Source organism: Meriones unguiculatus, chromosome 1, assembly GCF_030254825.1.
Source record: "Meriones unguiculatus strain TT.TT164.6M chromosome 1, Bangor_MerUng_6.1, whole genome shotgun sequence".
In the NCBI taxonomy this organism is placed as follows: domain Eukaryota; kingdom Metazoa; phylum Chordata; class Mammalia; order Rodentia; family Muridae; genus Meriones; species Meriones unguiculatus.
This window is the reverse complement of record NC_083349.1, coordinates 27,361,533-27,367,532: the sequence shown is the minus strand read 5'-3', so window position 1 is coordinate 27,367,532 and position 6,000 is coordinate 27,361,533. Positions and strand designations below refer to the sequence as shown.

The following is a 6,000-nucleotide window of genomic DNA, read 5'->3' as shown; positions in this document are numbered from 1 at the left end:
GTCATGCACATAACAAAAGTAAATAAATCTTAAAAGTTTATGTTCTTTGGCTCATCAGTTAAGGGCACGAGCTACTATTCTAGAGGACCTGAGTTTAATTCCCAGCACTTACATGGCAGCTCACAATCATCTGTAACTCCAGTTCCAGGAGATCCAGTGCACCTTCTGACTTCCAGGGACAGAAATACATGCCGTCAAAACATCATACACATAACCAAATAATAATAAATTTAAACAATAAATAATAGATATGGTTCTTTTTCTCGGCCTGTGGCACCGGCAAGATGGGCAAGTGTCATGGTCCCCCTACTGCCAGGAAGCTCTGCAGTCACCAATGGGACCAGAAGTGGCATGATAAACAATATAAGAAAGTCCACTTGGGCACAGCCCCGAAGGCCAGTCCCTTTGGAGGTGCCTCTCATGCAAAGGGAATTGTGCTGGAAAAAGTAGGGGTTGAAGCCAAACAGCCAAATTCTGCTTATCTGGAAGTGTGTCAGGGTGCAGATGATAAAAAACGGCTAGAAGATCACAACATTCGTGACAGCTGCTTGAACTTTATTGAGGAAAACGATGAAGTTCTGGTTGCTGGATTTGGTCAAAAAGGTCATGCTGTAGGTGATATTCCTGGAGTCTGCTTTAAGGTTGTTAAGGTAGCCAGTATGTCTCTCTTGGCCCTGTACAAAGGCAAGAAGGAAAGACCAAGATCTTAAATGTTGACAATGGATATGAGGCAAAACAAAATGAGACCTAGTTCAGCTCACTACTACTACAATGATACAGGGAAGCCTCAGAAACTGAGTTTCTCAGGGTCCTGGCAACACTCTGCCTCCAGACCTCTGTGTAGTGAGAAAACAAGTGGTAACTCTTGGAGATCCCACTGAAATCTGCAAGCTCTGGACCCTGATGTGCAATCATCTTGAAAGCTAAGCGGGGTGTGGCCTGGTTAGTGCTTGTCTGGGAGGCCAAATGGGAAAACCAAGCATCGGGCTGGAGATACGGCTCCGGTTGAGAGCGCTGGCTGCTCTACAGGGATCCTGAGTTCATTTCCCAGAAACCATGTGGTGGCTCACAACCATCTGTAATGAGATATGGGGCCCTCCTTTGGCATGTAGGTGTACATGAAGGCAGAACACTGTGCATGATAAATAAGTCTTTTTAAAAAAAGAGTGTAAGCATAATACATGTAAAAAAGAGCTACATGAGGTGGCTCATCATGCCTTTAATGCCAACATTACAGGGGCAGGTGGTTCTACACAGATCAGAGGGTAACTTTCTTTTTTTTTTAAGATTTATTTATTTATTAATTATACCACATTCTGCCTGCATGTGTGTCTGCACACTAGATCTCATTATAGATGGTTGTGAACTACCATGTGGTTGCTGGGAATTGAACTCAGGACCTTTGGAAGAACAGTCAGTATTCTTAACCTCTGAGCCATCTCTCCAGCCTCCAGAGGGTAATTTTCAAGAGTCAATTCTCTTTTCACTGTTTGGGTTTCAGGGACTGAACTCAGGTCATCAGGATGGGCAGTAAGTACCTTTGTCTGCTGAGCCATCTCCTTGGCCTAAGATTAAAAATAAATTAACCTGTGGTGCTAGGGATTGAATGTAGGGTTATGTGTGTATTAGGCAAATGCCTTACTGCTGGGCTGCATCCTTAGGCCTTGGATAGACTAAGTGTGTGTGTGTGAGGACTAGGTATAAGGGGAGCTGGGCCATTAAGCTGATTAGGAGAGGCAAGAGAATAAGAGACAGGAAGGTGGTGGTCTGGGTTTAGGTTCTCTAGGACCTGCAGATGGAGCTTTCCAGCAGGGTAAAGTACAGCTCAGTACAGGGCAAGAGCTAGGAACCCTTGAGGTGTAGGTGATGTGTGAAGGAAGTATTGCTGAGTGATGAGAAAGGTAGAAGTGGGAGGCTGGAGCCAAGGGTTGAACACATTTACAGGATGAACGGTGGAAGGGACCCTAACAAAGAAAGAATAGAAGCAAACTGAGCCTCAGGAATGGTGATAGATAGAAAGGCAAGAAAGTGACAGGTTGGTGTCAGATAGAGCAGGTGGCCTTCAGATTGGTGACAAGAGTATTTAGTGGTGGTCTACAGGGCATGTTTTCCGGAGCCTTCAGGGGAGAATATAAAAGTAGAGTTTTCTCGTTGTACATGTTTCTAGATAGTATCAGTTGGTGTACCTGGTTGTCTTAAGCACCAAAAGAACTTAGTGGAAAGCTACCAGGAAATACCAGAAGGAAGCAGGATTAGACTCAGGAAATGGGCAGGAAGCAAGCACCAAGAAGCAGGAAGTTCGATTGTCTTTTAACTGGAACTGCCTGGGAGGCTGCCACAGGGGACATACTGCCAAGATGTGTGTGGCTGGGCACAAAAGCACAATGCACAAAGGCACAGTCTCTCTCGGTGGGGTGTGGGTGGTGCTGGAATTTACATTGTGTTCTTGAATGGCCCTGGTATATCCTGAGTCTCAGGATGAAGAGGGTTATTATTTTTTAAGTGCACTTATTTAAAACATTTTAAAATAGGGTCTAGAGAGATGACTCAGCCATGAAAAAAGCCAGGCATCTTGCACATGCCTGTAACTCCTGTTACAAGGAGAGAGCAGAGAGGAGGATTACTGGGCCTTGTTGGCTTCCTATGAGGCAAGAAAGCATGAGCCCCAGGTTCAGGGAGAGAGATTGCCTCAAAGGAATAGTTGGAGAGTGATAGGGGAGGGCACTCAAAGCCCCCCTTCAGCCTATACATTCACACAGCCCCACACAGACACACATATACACAAATAAGTAAATATATTTAAAAATGAAATCAGGGCCAGTGAAATGGCTCAGTAGGTAAAGGTTCCTCATGACCTGGATTTGACCCTGGCACCCACATAGTAGAAGGAGAGAGCTGACTCCTTTACCTCAATGGACACAGTTTTGCATGTGCATTGCATCTGCCCAGGAGTAAATGTAAAGGAAGTAAAAACATTTTTGTTTTGTTTTGAGACACAGGGTTTCTCTGTGTAGCCATGGCTCCTCTCTAACTCACTCTGTAGACCAGGCTGTCCTCAAACTCAAAGATCCACCTGTCTCTGTTTCCAGAGTGCTGGGATTAAAGGTGTGCACTACCACTGATCAGCAATAAGTAAAAAAAACTTAAATTAGCATACATAGTACTAGGTTTCATTATGCATTTTCAAATAAAATTGTTTCTATCTATTTTCTTCCCATTCTTTCCTTCATCTCTTTGACCCATGGCCTCCTTTCTGTTTTTATGACACATGAGTCCTCAATGCTTTTTTTCTTTTTCATTTTGCTTGTTTGAAGACAGAGTCTTTGAATGTAGCCCTGGTTGTCCTGGAACTCGCTTTATCACGTAGACCAGGCTGACCTTAAATTCACAGAGATCTTACTTCTGCTTCCTAAATGCTGGGATTAAAGCCATGCCAACATGGCTACCTTCTTTTTCTTTAAAAAAGAAATTATTGTGTGTCTGCATGATGTGTACGTGTGTGTGGTTCATGCCACAGTTTGAGCATGGAGTCAGAGGACAACTTTGTGTAGTTGTCTTTTTTCAGTTTTATGTGGGTTCTTGGGATTGAACTCAGGTGATTAGGCCTATTCCGTAAGTACCGTTACTCCCTGAGCCATCTTTCTAGTCTCTCAGTACCTCTTTCTCCCCACTCTTATGGTCTCCATTCTAATATCATAGCCTATACTTACACTCATTCTCACAAATACATCTCTATGAACATTGTAAGCTAGGATCTACATATGAGAAAGAACATGCTGTTTTTTTCTTTCTGAATCTGGATTAAAGAGGGTGTGTTAATCAGGGTTCTCTAGAGGCACAGAACAGTTAGAATGAATTTATATATATTAAAAGGGTGTTTATTAGAGTGGATTAGGTGCTGAGGTTTGACTAGTTGAATGATGTCTGTCTTTTGGAAAGTCCAAGAATCCAATAGTTGTCTGGTCCTTGAAGCTGCATGTCTCAGCTGGTTTTCAGTGTACATTGGAATCCCAGAGAAGTTTTCTCTAATACCAGCAAAATAATACCTCCACTGCAGACAGATGAATTTATCAGCAAGAGTGAGGACAAACAGGCAACCCCCTAAACTTTCCACTTGTTTTTTTGTTTTGTTTTGTTTTGTTTTGTTTTGTTTTTTACATAGGCTGCCACCAGAAGATGTGGCCTAGATTTAGGGTGGGTCTTCTGACTTCACATGATCCAGATTTAGGGTGAGTCTTCCCACCTCATATGATCCAAACAAGGAAAATCCTTCACAGGTGTGCCCACCTGCTTGGGTTTTGTTTATATGGGTTTTGATTATATATGTAGTCAAGTTGACAACCATTATTAACCATCACAGACTGTTCTTTAAGTCATGCCCTTGAGGTACTGTCGCTGAACTGAAAAGACTGTTCTAACTCACACAGTGGTGTCACTAAGCTTTAGATGGGAGAGGGCTGTGGTAGCTGGCCTTTAATCCCATCACTCAGGAGGCAGAGGCAGGCAGATCAATGCTGGCCTACATAGTAAGTTCCATGCTAGCTGGGGATATATGAGAGACGAAAGAAAGAAAGAAAGGAAGACAGGAAGGAAGGAAGGAAGGAAGGAAGGAAGGAAGGAAGGAAGGAAAAAAGAATTAATGAAAGAAAAAGAAACGAAATGAAAAGGAAAAGTTGAGGCTTTTGGTTGGAACAGGGAGGAGAATGGACCTGCCATTTACTAAGAGGAAGGCTGCAGTTATACACATCGCTGGTTGAGAAGGAGACAAACTATGAAAGGGGAAGGAGATGAACCTCCAGGACTTGAGCCCACCAGAGGAAGCTCTTTCTTAGGGGAGGAGGACAGAGTCTGCCTCCATTTGTAAGCACACAGATGGTAAGAAGATAGACGGTGGGAGGGTCCTTCTGGGTGGTGCTGTGAAGGGCTGGAGGCCCAGGATGAGAGGCTGGGCCCTTTCCCGCTTCCTTATAGGAACTAGGACCCGATGAGTGAAGGTGCAGAAAAAGAAACTGCTCAAGAGACAAGGAGAGAGTATTGTGGCACTCTCACTCTTGGGACTGGAGGAAGTGCTTCCAGAGTAGAGACAAGGGCTAGCAGAGCTGTTCCAGGAAGCAGAGCAAGGACAAGGACTAAGACAGAAGTGATGCAGCAGTCAGAGAGGGGAGCCAGAGCAAAAGGAGGAGTTCCCTGGTGGCGGTGGAGGGGAGATTGGGCTCAAGGTAGAAAAGACTACCTCCCCCACCCCCAGCAAAGCTGGGGGAATTATTTCCTCCTGCTGGACCAGGGGCCATACTGGCAGAGCTTATGGAGGGGGAAGGTCAGTTTTCTCCAGTAGGACTAAGAGAACAGGTAGAGGCTTCAGTTTCTCTAGGCAACCTGACCTCGCCAAAATGATTCGGATCTCTAACAAGAGGGCACATGTCTTAAGCCAGGTGGTGGGCCTCACACCACAGAAAGTCACTGGTCAATCTGGAGAAATTTGATGGGGTAGCTTGGGTCTCCAGTCACCACATTTCAGTGGCTTGAACTACCTGGGGGTCCAGAGATCTGTCAGTGGGCCACCCGACTCCAAAAGAGGGCCAATGTACTTCACAGAAGGTCTGGAGTTTTCTGGGCAAGAGTTGGAGACTGTAAGTCCTTGTCCACAAAAACTTCATTGGCGACATAATTTAACCTACACTTTCATAGTGTCTTTGGACTATTCGTTCCCTTTCCTGTTGAAGCTCCCTTTCTTCCTGCCAACAGAATTTAGAAAACACACACAGAGACAGACACACAACGAAAAAGACAGGCAGGGTGGCCACCACACAGACTTAAACCAGGAGATCTGATGATGTCCCACACAGATCGCCAGGCACTCAAACTAGGGCCGAATGCAGCCTTTCCTAAGCATCCTATGCAGAGGGCACCATAAACACACTCACTTCCAGAGGGGGTAGATCCAAGTAACTTTCTGTACTTTCCAGTTTAGAGCAGAGGCATTGGGATTGTCCCTGGGTT

The 6,000-nt window shown here is 44.8% G+C and overlaps 1 protein-coding gene and 1 pseudogene across 1 annotated transcript in view; one reads left to right on the top strand and one right to left on the bottom strand.

The window, feature by feature from the left end:
* The first annotated feature begins 284 nt into the window (after positions 1-284).
* Positions 285-721, top strand: LOC110557480 (small ribosomal subunit protein uS12-like; annotated as a pseudogene).
* The window catches only part of Chrm1 (cholinergic receptor muscarinic 1), a 32,690-nt gene continuing 27,224 nt past the window's right edge, over positions 535-6,000 (bottom strand). The window contains exon 3 of the mRNA XM_021651880.2: positions 535-674. The gene's annotated coding sequence lies outside the window, so the exon portion shown is untranslated. The remainder of the gene's footprint in view (positions 675-6,000) is intronic.